At 51.6% G+C, this 18,304-nt stretch overlaps 1 protein-coding gene across 1 annotated transcript in view; it reads right to left on the reverse strand.

Moving 5' to 3' along the window:
• CDRT4 (CMT1A duplicated region transcript 4) overlaps positions 1-18,304 on the reverse strand; it is a 65,276-nt gene that overhangs the window by 44,390 nt on the left and 2,582 nt on the right. Inside the window, exons 2-3 of the mRNA XM_013980267.2 lie at positions 12,710-12,752; positions 8,172-8,365 (exon numbers count right to left, since the gene is read on the reverse strand). The gene's annotated coding sequence lies outside the window, so the exon portion shown is untranslated. The remainder of the gene's footprint in view (positions 1-8,171; positions 8,366-12,709; positions 12,753-18,304) is intronic.

Here is an 18,304-nt window from a genome sequence, read left to right on the forward strand (position 1 = left end):
ACACAGGTGGCCGTAAAGTCCCAGGGGTGGGGTGGGGACCACAGACAGAGAGGGAAACGGAGGACTCTGGGAGACCCCTGTAAGTTAACAATCACTCAAGAGAGCCGCCAGAACGTCCTGGAACGAAGCTTAACTGTAAAACCACAAATAAAAGCCGGAGATGTGCCTCGGTCACTAAGCGAAAGATCAAGCGAAGCCAGACAATGACCCTTAGGACCACGGACGGAGTTTAAGGGAAAGGGGACCTTCCCGAGTGGGAGCTGGAGGCCGTCTTTCCCTCCCCACTCCCCTGGAGGATAAAACAGCAGCCCACCTGCTCCTCGGGGCAGAGCCTCCTCGGCCTGCCAGCGTGCATCTCTCATAAGCGTCCTCTCCTAATAAATCTATTTCTCGCCTATCACTGCCTCTCGCCTCGTTCCTTGTGCGTGGAGGCATAGAGAACCTGAACCTGTTAAGTCCAGACACCAGATGAGCGAGTCTAGTTAAAAAACCCTGCATTCAAGTCCCCATCTGGGTTTAGGTGGGGTTCCAGGCAGAAGTGTTTCAGTTTCAAGGACTCCTGTCCACCTTAACCACCAAGGCCTCTCTGGCCGCAGCAGGGGGAGGGAGAAACCTGACCTCGCTCCCCACCCTGGAGAGAGTGCCCGGGGGGGGGGGGGGCGCCCATCCCCTCATCCGCCTCCACGTCTGCCCCCTTCCCACCTTCAGGGCGGCCAGTGCCTGGCCCCCACTGGCCAGTGGATCCCACAGCCTGGGAGGCACTAGGCAGTAACCACCTGTCATCACCGAGGCCAGAAAAAAATCAAAGGGGACATTGACTGGGGGCGAGATGGTTGCAGGACAGATATTTTCTGGAACTGGGTCCACTGAGCCTTAGTCACCCTCAGAAGCAAGGGTATGTCACACAGAGGAAGGAGGGGGCGGGCCTCCACCCTCCCCTCTCTGTCCCCGCCTAGGAGTCAGCCACGGGGTAAGGGGGGCTGGTGGGACCCTGGCGTGTCATCCTTTGTCGGGAACCCTCTGGCTCACGGCTTCCTTCCGCCAGGCGTGCGCCCCGTTCACCAGGAACGGACCTGCCGGGGACTGGAGGTGCAGGGGCTCAAACACACCACTTCCTGTGGCCTCTTCCCGCCCCAGCTCCCTTCCTCACTCTTCTAAGGATCTTCGGCTGAGCAGTCATTAATCCCTTCCAGAAGCCAGAAGCAAGCCTGGCCCAGCCTCAGCGGGTCCACCAGCTCCACCCTTGGCCCAAGCTGGCAGGTGGCGCCACCTGGTGGCCACAGCCTGAAGCCCAGTGGAGAGGAGAGGATTTTAGGGGTGGGGCTGGCAGTTTCCCCAACCAGCTCAATTCACAAGTCCTGGGTGGGAGAACTCCGCTTATCTGATGAAAAGTCCTCGAAGCAGAAGCCTACGTAAATTAGAAACCTCAGTGCTCAGAGATGGGGACAGGACAGGGCTCAAGATTTCCGAAGCATCTGGACAACCCGCTTTGTCTCATTTTGCTACTTCCCTTTGTTCTATTTAAACTCCCCCCCCCCCCCAATTCCAGTCTAGAGCCCATTTCCAGCCCAATTCCAGCTGGGTTGTTGCTCGTGCAAATACGTGGAGGGGTGAAGCTCTGTGCTTCCAATCTGGTGTTCCGCAAAATAAGCCGAGACGACTCTGCAAATGACCTAGGCAGTGTGTGACCTGGTGGAATTCAGCAGCTAGAGGAGGACGGAAATGTCAAGTGGAATGAAGGAAGTGGTCCTGTATGGTTGAGAAGCCTCTGGAAGGAATGGAGATACCACAGGCCACCGACGCCCCCTCGGACCCCAGCCCCCGTGGCCCACGGTGGGCTGCGTCCTGCTCAGGCCCTGTAGTTGCCCCGGTGTTCTGCTCCAGCCTGGCCAGAAGCTGCACCCCGTTCCTCAGACACAGGGCCCCCGGCTTCCAGCTGCTCTTTCCATGGGGCTCTTGAGCCCTGGGCCCCTCCCCCGCTGCTCCTCTCTGCACCCAAAGCTTCACTGAGGGTGCTTCATCATTGCGTGATGCCACTCTGGGACCAGGAAATGGCCCGGCCACAGACCCAATGGCAGCTGACCAGTGGGTACAGGGGAGGGCATCGTGGCAAAGTTTTAAAGTGTTCTGGGCACTTCTGGACCTATGCCTTGGGCATGTCTGTTAGCACCATTCCCTCCCCGGAGTTCCTCCTCCAGCCTCTTCCTGGTGCAAAGGGTAAACTCTCCAAAGTCTAGCGCCACCCTGGCCAGTGGGATGCACCCACCGGGGCGGAGGGGGGGGGTCCTAAATGCCTCCCCATGGTATGGCCACAGATGTTTCAACTTCCATTTCTCTGTTTTTTTGTCTCATTCTGCAATTAATTTTTGTGCATGTTTTAGATGTGACATAAGGGCGTAGTAAAAGCTGCTTAGATTTATAAATAGATGCACAGCTGTCGGGGTGCATGCTCAAACATGGAGGTGCACCCTGTTAAAGGCTTGGTGACCTCGGGCCTGGCCCACGGCTCCTGTCTCTCATTCTTGATCCGGGGGGGTTCCCGCTTTGTCAGCCCCCACAGCAGTCCTCCTTCTAGCAGGTGGCATTAACCCAACCTCTAAGTGCACCACCCCTGTCAGGAGGGACCCGGAGGTCAGGCCTGAGCCCACGTCAGTCGCTGGGCCGGGGAGGTCGCGGGGCTCCTGGAGGACGGAGGGCAGCCCAGCGCTACAGATGCTGAAACCTGGTCTAAGCACTACTTAGATTCAGAAACGCAGGGCTGTTTGCAGCTGCCCCAGCCAGAGTCTCAGACAGCGTCCTGCATGCAACATGTGCTCGGGAAACAGTTCTGAGCTCTGTCAGCAGTTCTAGCTCAGGGACGCCTCTGGGTGCTCTGTCAGGGGTTCCAGCTTCAAATCCCCGGGGAGGAAGTGGAGCAGAGCACGGGCTCAGGAAGGTGGAAGTGCGGAGGGCGGAGCACGACAAGCTGAAATCTGGGAGGCCCTGCTCACGCCGGGAGACTCTGGGGCTGAGGGCCGGTCACCCCAGTCAGAGTTCCAGCTCTGTGACGGCCCAGATGTCACCAGAAAGCCACCTTATCCCTCTGCCCCATATGGAATGACAAGTTAGTAACGACTAACCAGTCCTAACCACATGCTAACGCTGCTACACATATTAACATATTTTCTGAAATGATGCAGAACCAGGGTCCCCGGCACTTTTTAGTTTGAGAAGGATAAGGGGAGGGGCAGCGTGTCCTTAGACAAGCCACTTTCGGCATGTGACGCTAAGGAAACAGGGTCACGAGAGTGAAGCGCAGGTAGCCCGTCTCCATGAGACGACGTCAGAGAGCTTTGACAGCCGCAGAGCCAGACAATGTGAGAGGCTGTCACCAGCAAACAACGACATTACAGACCGGAAAGTGCTCGCTGCCATCAGGAACGCAGCAGCATGAGAGAGACAGAGTCCTTCGCCTCAAGGCATGAATCTGCCCCAACGGAAGCCTTCAGAGACTGTCCCAGCCATCAGCCGTCAAGAGTAAAGCGTCCGAAATGTCTCTATAGATTCCAGGAACCCAGAGGATCTGGTGTGAGGCCCCAGAGAACGGGACTGATCGAGAAACATGTAGCCCCGACGGAGATGCTGGCAGTCCTACAAGGTTAGGTCCCTGCACGGCCGATGAGCTGGAGGACAGAGGGGGTTTTAGTTGGTCCCATTTCCCCTTTGTTCTAGTCATCTCAGCCCCTATCTTTCTCCAGGTCAGGAGCGGCCCTGAAATCACAGCACGGGCTCCCCTGACGGCTGGGGAGGCACCGCCACACTGCCCATTTCCCCTTTCAGTCGCATTTACGACTCTGGACAAACAACTTGCTCACGCAGCTAATGTGTAAACGGTCGGCAATCTGCTGTCTCTAGAGCTTAGGATCAGACTTAGATCGCAGGAGGGCGAGGAAGGCCCAAGGAGCTGGGGAACATGGCTTCCTTCATGGTTATGCAAGCACCGGCGCTCAGCCCAGTGAGCCAAGGACCTCTGGACCACTCATTAAACGTAGGCTCCTGGGGAGCTCCCACTGTGGCTCAACAGTAAAGGGCCCAATCAGGATCCATGAGGATGCGGGTTCAATCCCTGGCCTCACTCAGTGGGTTATGGATCAGGCGATGCCATGAACTGTGGTGTAGGTCTCAGACATGGCTTGGATCCCGAGTTGCTGTGGCTGTGGTGCCGGCCAGCAGCTGTGGCTCTGATTTGACCCCTAGCCGGGGAATTTCCATATGCCGTGGGCTCAGCCCTAAAAAGACAAATAAATAAATAAAGACAAGGCCGCCGGACCATCTTCAGAGGGTGGGTCCAGACCCTCATTCCTCCGGACCCCCAGGTGCTGCCAATGCTGGCCCTGGGCCCCACCCGGAGAACTACTGACATGAACAGTGGTTGCTGACAGCGCCGGAAAGACCCCTGAGCCGCCTCCTCTGCTTCCCTTGGGATGCGGGCTGTAGGGCAAAGGGACTGCGATCAGGAGGACACCAGGGAAGACACACGGGGCAGCGGGACAGGTCTCGCGTGTTAAACCTTTGCCACAGTGTCTCTCCATCAGGCTGGATCCACGCCCTGACATTCAGAAACCTCAAGATTTTAAGGTTTTTCTTTCTAGACCAGGTTCCGTCTGTTTCCCTGGGACCCCAGAGGGACGTTCCCTGAAGTGGCTCAGAGAGGCCAAGGCTCCAGGGGGGACTCGCCAGCACCAGCGACCATGACGGCCCACACAACCCCTGCGATGCTCTGGGGGCATAAAAAAGGCCACGTGGTCCCTCCGGTGGTATCCAGCCCCTGAGCGGGAAGCGATCTGTGGGGCTGCTGTCCGAACCTGCCCTCTGCTGCGTATGCCGAGTACTGGGAAACATTACAGACAGACGGTAGGTAAGGACAAACAGAGAGAGGGAGAGGAACTCAGCTCACAGACCACCACCAAGATCTCTCTACTATTGCAGCACAGCTCCGGTTTGGAAACATGGGGTCACGCTCCCTGCTGACCACCTCCTAAAGCACCACGCGTGCCCAGCAAACCAGCGCCACCAAAGGAGGGAGTCCAGATTAGGAGCTACAGCGACTCCAGGGAGCTGACCCCCCACTGTCCTGCTCGGGTGGCAGAGGGCAGCATGAGGCCTGGGCGTGCTCCTTCCCAGGCTCGGTTCTCCCTCTGCACAGCAGGGTGCTGACTGCCACCAGCTCCGGGGCCCCAGGGCCGCGGGTGCCGTGAACACAGCAACCTTCTGTTCCTCTCACGCCACCACGGTCCTCTTCTCCCCGCTATGCCAGGAACTTGCTCTGTCATCAGATTTGAGTTGGAGGGTGTTGGACGCTCAGAATGGCTGAGAACAGCCCCTAGGAAACCAAGGCCGACTTGGGACTGGACGGTCGACTCAAACGGCAAGGAGCTGAGACAATGTCACATTGTGGGGTTTAAAAACATGCATTTTTAAGAGCCTGTGCTGACTGAGTCAGCGATCTGGAACATTCTCAAGAGACTAAAAATATCCTGCAAGTGGACTGGATTTTAAGCTTAAGAAACTTTCTATGTGAAAACAATTGGGTATTTCTTCTTTAAAACAGTTATGCATTTTCTTTATTTAGATTTTCACTACTGGAAATAATAAGAAAGACAGAGGGTGTTCAGGCCTCAACTGGGGTCATGGAACATCAGGGCCCCAAAAGCCCTAAGATTTTATCCAAACGGCCAAGATTCTACCCAGAAGACCAAAATTTACCACTTTAAATCTTCCAAGTCTTGTTTTCAGAGCAAAAAAGTAACATACTTTCTTTTCCTTCTGACAGTTCCGAGGATTCACTTTCCCACCATCAACCAGCAGGACAAAAGGTTCTTTTCAACCAGGAGCTGGCATCTGCCGAATGCCTAGTGCTTGGAACTGCCCGCCTTTTCGCAGCAAGACCTGAGCAGAGATTTCTAAGTGGTCTGAAACAGGTGAAAGGGACCCATGGGTGTTGCCACCCCCATGCCGCCTTCCTCTAAGTCACACCAACATACGTCTGGGGGCATGGAAAGGCAAAAGTTCATGATGCCGAGAACTGAAACAGGTACACCAATGCCTGGACCCCAGCATAAAACAGAGGGGCCTGCCTGCCTGCCTGGGCATCTCAGGTGTGCCACCCGGAGGGAGCGGAAGGCTGGGCATCTCGCCCCAGGTGTGCAGGTTCAGAAGCGCAGCACCAACCACTCACCGAGGGCCAATCGAGCCCCTGGGAGTCAGTCCAACCCAGCAAACTCAGGCAAGGCTGCTCTGTCGATGACAGCACCAACCTAATGCCCGCCCGCCGACATTTCCAGGAGGACGCTGAGTGCTGGTCATTTCCGTGGGACCCTCCTGTCCTCTTATTTGGACTTCTCTCCCTGTCCCATCACCCCACACCAATTACGAACCTTCCCCAAAACTGCATCCTACTCAGTCTCACGCCCCTGTTCCTTCACTCCCAAATGCAATCTCATCAACCCGTGTACCTGCCCAGCACCTAACTCAGCATCTTGCACAGAGCAGGTGGCCACAAGTGTTGGTGGCCATGCGGGTGGGATGGGGACCACGGGGACGAGATGGGGACTGGCCTCCAGGAGGAGCAAAGCACAGCGGCTAAGAGCGCAGGCTCCGGGTCGGAATCCTGTCTCTACCAGGTACTAGCTGTGTGACCCTCTGCCTCAGTTTCCCCAGCTTATCCAATTAGGGTGATACTCACAGAGCCTCGCGCGTTGTCGTGAGCATTAAATGAATTAATCTCTGTGTTAACGACACCTCCCGGAGCCGCGCACGGCACAGTGAAGCGCATGTAAGCGCTGGTCACGGGGAATACGACCTGCTTGACGCCCCACTAGGTCTCTCACCCCATCTCCAACTAACCCCCTGAGGTGGACACTGCCACCTCCTCCTCAAAGAGGCGGAAGCCAGGCTGCCCCGCCGCTAAGGGGCAGAGACAGATTGGGAGCGCAGAGCTGGGACCCACACTCCTCTTTCTCCTGCACCACAGATGAGGCTGAAGATAATCCTCAGCCAAGAACACCTGCAGGTGCCCACCGAGGACCCCGGAGGTGAGGCCAACGTAGCATCAGGCTCCACCCCCAAAATAAGGGGTGTGATGATGTGTCACTTCCCAAGAGCTGCCCTACCTGCTGCAGCCCTGGACGCTACGGCATCACATCAAAGCTCAAGAGCCTTCTCACTACACCAGCAACAAGGCATCCCGAGCATTCACTGCCCCCAAAATGTCCCCCCTGGCGCTCTGCCCGACCACCAGCACGTCGCCAGTGCCCACATAGCTCCCGCGTCTGGATGGCAGATGACAGCTGGGCTTCCCGGCAGCTGGTGGAAAACACAGAGCGTGTTTTCCGAGACAGGATGTTTCTGTGCCTCACTGACTCCTAAGCGTTCCTTCAGCCCCGGGATGGCAAATAGTTAAACACTGTCCGAACGAGCTCTAATTAGAAGCGACTGTGTAGAACCGTGGCTGAGACGGCGCTCGGGGGAAAAGAGCTCGGTGACTGACTAGCGATGTCTGCCAGGGGCACAGGGGGAAGGGCTGCTCAGGGCCCTTCTCCAGGTCAAGCAGGGGAGGACGTGGCCCCTGCCTTCAAGCAGAAACCCACAGAGGTGAGAAATCAAATAAAAATATAACTTCACATGATGTGTGGGGAGACTGCTGTGCTGAAACCTTATGTGCTCTAACTTTTTATGGGGTGGGGTTTTCAGGGGCTTTTCCTTTTCCCAACATGCTTAAAAAATACACGCCACTGTCACCTGCCTCTTATGGACATCAGGCTATAAAAACCACACGATGAACCATCTTGAGACCGGGCCCTGAACGGCATTTAGCCCAGCCCCTGCCCACGGCAACAACCTGGCGCGGTGCTTGCTTGGTCCCTTCACTGGCCAGCCTGACCAGTCATGATTGTTGGAAAGTGTTTCCTCAGGCTTGGCCCTAAGCTTCTTTGTCTAATTTCCATCCAGCCGTCCGAATTCTGCCTTCCTGGGAGGGCCATACACATGAACAACCCCTGCTCAACAGGCTGAGGGCCCAGGATGTGACGGCATGGCAGCTCCCCCTGCCCCCACCCTGGTCCCCGAGTTTCTCCTACTCCCAGTGAAGGGGTCCCAGGACAGGCAGTGTTTTCTCACATCACCCCACTTACCCTGGGCTGGCTTCTCTGGATCACCTTTGAGTCCACAAGTCAGAGAGGACGCCAGCCTCTCTTTGGGGTCCTCCTCCCAGGTCCTGTTGTCAGAAACTGCCTCCAGGCAGAAGCCAGGGCAATGTAAGGCTGACTTCATTTTTATCCCTTTATCTCTCAGGCACCGCAGTCGTGCACTGCCTGCTGTGCGATGCCTGGGGGGAAAAAGTTACTGGATGTATCTTGTCCAGCTCTCCCAACACGTTACCTGCAAGGTTGAGTGAGTCCTTGTTACCGCATCACAGAAGTCCCCACAACTTAGGTTTGTAATTTTGAAAGTTACTTCTGAGTGGTTTTAGGGACCCATCCAGTTGAGAGCCCCACCAGTGACGTGTGAGAACGCCTGGTCCGGGAGCTCTGCAAAGGTTCTTTTATGTCTGACTCCGCATCTGTGTGTTACCAGTTGCTGGCACACACACGTTATCACCAACTCTCCCAGTTCTGTGAGGCGGGTGTTACTACCCCCACTTTTCAGATGAGGAAACGGGGGTCGAAGAGATTCACAAGGTTAAAGTGTGGAGGCCCAACCCACAAGGCGGGCCTTCTTCGGACACTGAGAATGGGACCAAGTACGTGAAGATAGAGCTTGTCCCCCTAAGTCACAACCACCCCCACACACGCCTAAACTAAAGCGCAGAAGGGAGAATGTCCCAGCCGGATGGGTTTCACTTCCGTGTTTCAAAACTGGACAAAAGGGACAACTCTCTTAAGATACAAGTGTAAAGAACCAGACAGACTGAAGAAAACACCCTGGACAGACAGAGAACCAAAAAAGCAATCACCTCAGGGATTTCACACACACACACACACACACACACACACACACACCCGACATTGTCTCTGCGAAATGCAGGTTTGATTCCCGGCCTCACTCAGTGGTTAAGGATCCAGCATTGCTATGAGCTGCGGCACAGGTCACAGATACGGCTCAGACCCAGGGTTGACATGGCTGTGGCGTCGGCCTCAGCTGCAGCTCCGATTCGACCCGGGCCTAGGAACTTCCATATGCTGTGGGTGCAGCCAAAAAAAAAAAAAGAACGAACAGCTACTTATGAAAATCCACATTCTGTCATTCTTTTTGGGGGGGGGGGTCTTTTTAGGGCCACACTCATGGCACATGGGAGTTCCCAGGCTAGGGGTTGAATCAGAGATGCAGCTGCCGGCCTATACCACAGCCACGCTGGATCCTCAACCCAATAAGCGAGGCCAGGGATTGAACCTGCAACCTCACAGATACTAGTCGGATTCCTTACTGCTGAGCCACAATGGGAACTCCTACATTCTGTCATTTTAAAACAAAATACAGAGCAGCACCACGTACTGCTTAAGGAAAGTGTTTTTAAATGAATAGTAAAAACTCACATAAGATCTGAAAAATTGGCGTATTTTTTTAAAAGTTGCATTAAGTCAAAAAAATCCTGAACCAAGTTAAAAATGAAGTTATAGGCTGGAAGAAGATATTTCAACACATGTCGTGGACAAGGGATAAATATTCAGAATACTTAAAGGATCTCTTCCTGAAGAAAGCCGTGCGTGTGTCAAGAACCAGGTGTCTCCCGCGGTTTTAGCACAAAGTGGGGTGGGTGGGGGTGCGGGTGTGCGTGTGTGTCTGCACTTGCATGATACGCTCTATATTTTTGCACAAGGAATTGTTTTGACTTAGAATGTCCCTTCCCGATTTTCTTCCCGGAGCTGGAAAAGACTTCATGAAATTTAGTATTTCCTTCCTTTATGCTTCTCTGGCCTGTCTCACATCCTCTAGGAGACAAGCTTGAAAATAGAGCAGTCATTATGATCAGTATTGCCCTAGTCTACCAGGCTGTCATAACAAAATTCCACCTGGCTGAAACAAGAGAAATTCACTTCGCACACTTCTGGAGGCTTGAGGTCTAAGATCAAAGTACCAACTGATCTGGCTTCTGACGAGAGCTCCCTCCTGGGCTCGCAGACAGCCGCCTCTCCCCTCGCCCTCCCTCGCAGGGCCTTTCCTTGGCTGCAGACATGGAGGGATCGCACGCTCCCTGTTCTTTTTGGGTTTTTCTCTTTATGGCCACCTCTGCAGCAGACAGATGTTAACAGGCTAGGGTTGAATCAGAGCTGCAGCTGCAGACCTGCACCACAGCTGCAGGAACGCTCTGTGACCTACACCACAGCTTGTGATAACACCAGATCCTTAACCCACTGAGTGAGGCCAGGAATCAAACCTGTATCCTCACAGACACTATGTCAGGTTCTTAACCCACCAAGCCACAAGGGAACTCCCTCTCTTCCTAAGGACACTAATCCCACCTGATTAGAACTCATCCTTGTGACCTCATTTAACCTTAATTACCTCCTAAAAGCCCCATCTCCAAGCAGTCGCACTGGTGGTTAGGCCTTCAACCTGGAACGGGTGGGAGGGACGACACAACTGAGTCCTGGCAAGTACTCCACCCCCACCACCTGCTCTATTAAACAGTCGCTTTCATCTGGACGAGCCTTCAGCACCTGCTCACCTGTCCTAGGAACTGGGGTATCGGATGAGTTTGGCTGTTTTCAGGCCACTGGTCTTTCAGCGACCACAGATGCTAAGAGATCCAGTTATTCATATGCTCACCCAACCTCACAGGTTGTGCTGCTTGAAAACCTTGGTGCCTTCAAAGGCAAAGAGCGTCAGAAGCTGGAGACAGGTGCCAACAGAAACCCACAGAGACCGCACACGGACAGCACCCCCAGCACCCCCACCCCGGCCCCTTGGTGGTGGCCCTGCTCACCGCCCAGGTTGCAGAGGCCGTCAGGAGGCTTTCTTCACCTCCTGCTGCTCCAGCCAGTGGGCCCCAAAGGAAGTGATGTGTGACTCAAGACACTGAAAGTCCACCTTGGATAGTACATATGCTAATAAAGTTCACTGGGGGCCACTAGGTGCCCAGCATTGGTCAAGAGAGGCTTGTGCTGTCAGTGTTTACAGACAACTGTGGGAGTGTGGTGGTGTTTTAGGCATCAACTCGGCAGGGCCGCAGTACCCAGTTCTTGTAATCTTGGTGTCACTGGGATGTTATTTTGTAGATGTGGTTAACATCTACAAGCTGCTGACTTTAGGTAAAAAGAGACTGCCCTTGATAATACGAGCACGTCTCATCCAATTACTTATAAGGCCTTAAAAGCAAAACTGAGTTTCCAGGGGAAGAAGAAAGCTGGCTCAAGACCAAAACGTCAGCTCCTGCCCAAAGTCCCAACCTGCTGTCCTATCCCACAGAGCAGGACTGGTCAGCTCCTACAACTGCATAAGCCAGTTCCTTGTGTGTGTGTACCTGTGTGTCTCTGTGTGTGTGTGTGTGTGCATACACATTGTATATGTATATACATGTATGGAAAGATGGGATTTATTTCAAGAACTATATCCACAAGATACACATAGACAGAGATCTGGAGATCTAAATTTCATCTCCTACTGGTTCTGCGTCTCTGGAGAACCCTGACACAAGAAGACGCACACAGACACAAAGAATCACCAGCGCCAGTGTCCTAGCGCTGACTGCACAAGCATCCCACGTGGTACTTGGCTGTGGGAGCCCAAGGCAGACCCTCCAGATCTGGATCCTGGCGCCAGCGTGGACTGGACGCAGTGTGACCCTGGGTCAGTCCCTACATTCTGTCAGCCTAGGTTTCCTCCTCTGGAAGACGGAGGTCGTATCTCCCTCCTAAAGTTACCACAAGGGGTCAAAGAGGTTATGGGTTTTGTCTGAGACCACACAATAGTGGGGACGAAGCCAGGATTTGAACTCAGGCCTGTCTGCCTCTGGTGCATGTTCGCTTCAGCCTCCGGCCTTATCACCTTCTCCTTGAAAGCTACACTTTGGCTGTCTGTGGTTTAACAGACACCTTTGCCGAAGACAGCCCGTACGTTGCCACGGCTCAGCTTTACACAGATGCCTCGTGCATTCACACCTCGTGCCCAATGCTAAGGTCGAATTCCAAGTTTTCATTGCATTCTGGTATTTAGATGTGATCACTGGCTTCAATCCTAACCCATCTTAAATCCAAACTCATCATCTGCTCCTGCTTCTGACAAGTCCTGGCTTCACCTCTCTAGCTGTGTGACCCTAGGAAAGCTACGGACCCTCTAATCCTAATTGCATCTGTTCGGTTGCAGGGGTGAGGTGGGACGGATATGAGGAAAGCGGACACACATACCATGTATGCAGTACCTACCTCGGTTTCCAGGACATGGAGGGTACTAAACACATTGCTGTTCTTATTCATTCAGCATCTACTCCTTCATCAGCACTGGTTTTAATTAACTTCACAACAGGAAACATGGATTTAGTCCTAACCCACTATTTGCAGCCTAATTTTCCAGAAAAACTATCATTTCTCACTACCTGTAAAGAAGTTGCTACGGTGTGGCCGTGTTTACATTTTCTGTTGGTGTACTGCCGCCCAGTGGACAATGCACACGTTACAAGCACAGGAGGAAAAGGGTGTGCAGAGAAAAGTGGTACCCTAAAACAAACGTTTACCCTGAGGAACTGGTCCACGGCACTGTCGAATTTCAACAACTATCTGAAAAACATAAACAACAAGATGTGTTTTAAAAACTATAAGTGGATACTATAGTAAGTTACCAGCTTATAATCTGATAATCTCTTTTCTAAGAAAAATAAAAAATAACTGTCGTTCTTTCATGCAAATGCCTGCTTTTCCTCAGCTGAATTCCCCACGTCGTGCAGTGGATGAATCTAAATCATACAGAAGCCACTCAAACTAGGGGGTTAGATCTCCTCACTGCTCTACTTTTAACTCGCTAATCAATTCTGTTTTCCTTTCTAAATTACCATCGTGGAGTGCTCTTCAAAGGCTTGGGACTCTGCTGAGTATTTTACACGGATTACCCTAATCAATAAATGGAATATTTCACATGGATTAGTGATAACGACTATTGAGTTTTCTACCTCTCCCTTCAGTCCTCTCAGCTTTTGTGTCATGCATTTTGGAGCTCTGCTGTCAAGTGTACATATGTAATTGTCTTCCTGATGGAGTGACTCTCTTATTAATATGCAATGTCCTTTTTTTTCTTTTTTTCTTTTTTTTTTTTTTTTTGCCATTTCTTGGTCCGCTCCCGTGGCATATGGAGGTTCCCAGGCTAGGGGTCTAATCGGAGCTGTAGCTGCCAGCCTACGCCAGAGCCACAGCAACGCGGGATCCGAGCCGCGTCTGCAACCTACACCACAGCTCACGGCAACGCCGGATCATTAACCCACTGAGCAAGGCCAGGGATCGAACCGTCAACCTCATGGTTCCTAGTCGGATTCATTAACCACTGCGCCATGACGGGAACTCCCTTTTTTTTTTTTTCTTTTGCAACAATTCTTTTTGTCTTAAAGTCTGTTTTGAATCTGACCTCATGGTTTGTGATGAGAGAAGCAAGCTTTTTAACTTGTTGGGCAGCTTTTACATGTGAAGGTTTTCTCTTGCCACATTCAATATTCTCTCATTGGCTTCTGACAATTCGGCTATGATGTGTACAGATGTGACTCTCTGAATTTATCTTAGATTCTGCTGCACTTCTTGGAAGTGCAGATTCACGTGGGGATTTCTCCCGTCTTTCATAAAGTTCGGAAAGTTTCTAGCCATCAATTCTTCAAATATCCTTTTTGCCTCTCTCTTGTCCTGGGACTTCCGTGAGTAGGCGGGAATGACTGAGGGCACTCGCTGTCCCCCAGGCTGTGTTCACTCTTGATTCCTTTTTCTTTCTGCTCCTCACACTGCATGATTTCAATTGTCCTCATTTCAAGCGTCCTGATTCTCTCTTCTGACTGCTTAAATCTGTTGCACTCCTCTAGCGGATTTGTCCTGTTACCCTACTTCTCGGTTCCAAAGTTTCTATTTGGTTCCTCGTCACGGTTTTCATCTCTTTACCGATCCCCTCATTGTGTGACGGATCATGCTCCTCATTCCTCTCAGCTCTTTGTCCACCATCTCTTTGAAGCTCTTGGAACACATTTAAGACAGCAGATTTAAGTTCCGGGCTTCCTCAGGGAAGGTTTCTGTTGAGCTCTTTTCCTGTGTATGAGCCATACTTCATTTCTTTGCATGCCTTAAGTCAGATTTGTTGCCCCTTCTCTTTAGTACTTGTTGTGGAGGGTTCTTTTTTAGTTACTTTTACTTTCTTGAATGAATTCTGTAAAGTGTGTATTCTTTGGCATGTGCAGCCCCCGAAAGTTCTATTCAGTTAGCCTCTTCTTCCGCTAATCAGACTTCCGTAAGCCCCTGAAACAATGTCTCCCCCTTTGGCCAGGGGCTCGTGTGTGATGGGGTGCACCTTCCCTCCAGCAGCTTAGGGTTCTGCCTGAGTCTTCACTTCCTGTTTGTGCTGAGCCTCAAGACCACCCAGAGATCAGAGACTAGGCCTTTCCCGGTCTTCCCAGGGCAGGCGAACCCTGCACATGCATGTGGCTTTCGACGGTCCCAGGAACATGTTGGGGCTTTTCAAAGGCTCCTATGGACGTCTCACTCCCCATGTTTTACAGTTTGTCGACCCATTCGCGGTTCGCCCCAATTGACAATCACCGTCTCGGGCAGCTGTGTTGTTTAAACAACTGCCACTGTTGCCAACAAACCACCTCACTGGGGATAGGGCTTTTCTCACTGAGTCACGTCAAAAAAAGTAAGACCTGAGGTTGGGATTTTCCTCAGGAGCCACCAGACAAATCAAATAGTGAAAATTCTGAGCACAGGGCTTCCTGGATAACTGCAAACCTACTTGGGGGGAATTCCAAACTATCACAGTGGCTGCCAGGCTGCTCGTTTTCACAGACATCTATGGTGTGAGTTCAAGGCTGCTAATTTTCAAGGCTACCACAAAGCTGGTAGAGGACGGGACTAGAACAAGTAAAGATAAAAATACACAAATTACTGTCCTTTCAGATAGTTTACCACTTTTCCCTGAATGCATGTTCCTCAGCCTGGGGCAGTCCCTGGGTTTAATTTCTGAAGTTTGAAAATGTTGATTTTGACCTGTTATGCCAACGCTATCAGTGCCTTCATGGAGAACCAGATTTTGAGAGCTCCTTAGCCCACCATTCCCAAAATGCCTCTCCAGGATTTCCTTTCATAGGAAATGGGACCCCTGGGATTTCTCATAAATTAACACAAGCAGCACATACTGAATTCGCCTGGAACAGTCGACATCCCACCTATACATCCCAGCCAAATGAGAAACCCGTTGGCTTCTCAGATTCCATAGAAAGTCAGCCCTTGTTCCCAGTCTATGGCATTCACCTTCAGTAAGCAACACAGACCATTAGAAAGAACAGCAAGGGAGTTCCCATCGTGGCGCAGTGGTTAACGAATCCGACTAGGAACCATGAGGTTGCGGGTTCGGTCCCTGCCCTTGCTCAGTGGGTTAACGATCTGGCGTTGCCGTGAGCTGTGGTGTAGGTTGCAGATGCGGCTCGGATCCCGCGTTGCTGTGGCTCTGGCGTAGGCCGGTGGCTACAGCTCCGATTCAACCCCTAGCCTGGGAACCTCTAAATGCCGCGGGAGCGGCCCAAGAAATAGCAACAACAACAACAACAAAAGACAAAAAAAAAAAAAAAAAGAAAAAAAAAGAAAGAACAGCAGGGCATCAGCTCAAATCTACCTGCTCTCCAAGCCCACCTGAGCAGAGGGTCTGAGGAACAGACCGTCTGTCGGGAACTGCAGACCAGCATGTCTCACCCCTGCAGACCCACAGCCACTTTTCATACAAAATTTTTTTTTTTTTTTTTGTCTTTTTTGCTATCATTTCTTGGGCCGCTCCCGCAGCATATGGAGGTTCCCAGGCTAGGGGTCTAATCGGAGCTGTAGCCACCGGCCTACACCAGAGCCACAGCAATGCTGGATCCGAGCCGCATCTGCAACCTACACCACAGCTCACGGCAACGCCGGATCCTTAACCCACTGAGCAAGGGCAGGGACCGAACCCGCAACCTCATGGTTCCTAGTCGGATTTGTTAACCACTGCGCCACGACAGGAACTCCCTCATACAAATATTTTTAAACATCCTTTTTATTATTCTAAAAAACTTACAGAGGCATTTCATTACCACAGATTTTAAGTCAATTCAATGTCTACCTATAAAAGAGATAAAAGGAATATGCAATTCAATGTGAAAACGTAGCCATTTGGCCACAACTACTGAACATAAAACACAGTCAGGTGCTTGCAAACATACGTATAGGTCCCAAGAATGTAGCCACTACAAAGCAGACTAATGCAGCGGCAGCAGTTTTAGCTTGCAGGGCAAATGCCATGAGTCATGCTGACATGAAACCTAGTGACAGTTTTCAAAGTGGTGAAAAACTCTTGGGATTTTCTGCATGAGGGAGACCACAAACTATGGGGTGTCTCCGACAAGCGTGCTGTGGGAGCTTGGGCCTGTGTCAGGTGATTTCGAGAAGGGCTCCATGAATCATGATGTTACCGTGGATTGGCTGCTTTCAGAAAGGAAAGCAACCGAGCGGCTAACCCAGTAATTTCCACCTCGGCAGGAGAAGAACAGAGAGGTCTAAAGCTGTACTGAGCAGGCGGCGGCAGCCTCTCACGTAAGCAAGAGACAGAGTGCTTGGTCATTTTTAGTCATCTGCACAGCATCCTTGCTTCGATGCTCCAACAGGACTACAGACGTTGACAGAGTGTCCTTACTCACGATTGTCTTGCTCCCTCAGGCAGAGTGGCCTCGTCAGATGCTGCCGTTGTACAGCATTACTTTTGTTCAAGAACACTGGAGCCTGGCTCTTAGGGCCACATCGGCTTCCATCTGACAGCTGTGAGGGATGCTTTTCCTTTCTCTTTACAAACAGGAGTTTCATGCACCTAAATATCCATGAGACCTACAGATGCTATTAGAGATGCAGGACACTTTCTGGTTGTACAGAACTGTCCTATGCTCTACAAGCTCCAGGCACCCCTAGGCTCCACCCGCTAAAATAACCAGTCACTGTGTTAACCCACCACTAAGAAAACATTTACCCAAAAACCCTGCCTTGGGGGTGGGCACCTGCTCAAGAGAACTCCAGCTCTGAACATTCTAAATCCACCTCCAAAATCATATTAAAGTAAGGATACACAGCAAGAGTACAGAAGCCTCCAGAACCACCTCACAGAGCTGTGCTTTCATGGCTTTGCATCAAAAGCTGGCTTAAAAAAAGCCGTCCAGATTCAAGGCTGGCTATTCTCAGCGATGGCGGCAGCCCGTGTCCCCACACAGAGCCCCCCACAAGAAGGACACGGTGGGCACCGCCGGTTCCCTATCCAATGTCCTTTCTCCCTTTTCCCATAACGGAACCTCACTTGTACCGGAGGCAGTGCTGGGCCCGCCCGCAGGCCTGCTTTTCCGGGCGCCTGACACCTTCTTCACACCTGACAACATCTGGCCAATGAGAGGCGAGCAGAAGCAAGTCTCCCGAGACCTCTGAGAGAGTTTTCACTTTTCTGATACAAAAGATACAACCGGAACCTCCACTCCCTTTCCTTGCTTATAAACACATGAGTCATCTTCAGCTGTGACAGCTGTCTTGTGACCCTGAGGCAATGAGCATGGGGACAAAAACCAGCTTTCTGAGGAATTGCTTAGTAACCACATCAACACCCACAAGTGCCCAGACTTCCTTTGTAGAAAAACACACAAACCCTGTTTTTGTTTAAGCCACTATTCTGTGCAGAACTTTCTGTTACTTGCAGTTGAACAAATTACTACCAGAGAAAATTAACAGATAAAACATCAGATAACTGAAGGAATAAGAAACAAAGGTTTAGAGTAAGCCTTTAATGTTACAAATGACCAGACAAGACCAGTGCTCAAACCATGAGTGAGTTAAATACCCATTTTTCACAGCAGAAAGCCAACAGCTTATACACCAAGTCGATAGGTCAACTGACACTGACAGCATAAGCCTATTGTCTAGTGTGGCCGTAAGGACCGCAAAATACAAAAACTGCAGCAGCTGAAGAAGTTTGCTTCTGGGGAGCAGAACTGTGAGCAAGGTAAGACTTGTGTTTCTTTGCAGCCCTTTGGTACTACTTGGTTTTCTGACCATGAGTGCTTTACTTATTATTTTTTAATTAATCATTG

This window comes from Sus scrofa, chromosome 12 (genome assembly GCF_000003025.6).
Source record: "Sus scrofa isolate TJ Tabasco breed Duroc chromosome 12, Sscrofa11.1, whole genome shotgun sequence".
NCBI lineage: Eukaryota > Metazoa > Chordata > Mammalia > Artiodactyla > Suidae > Sus > Sus scrofa.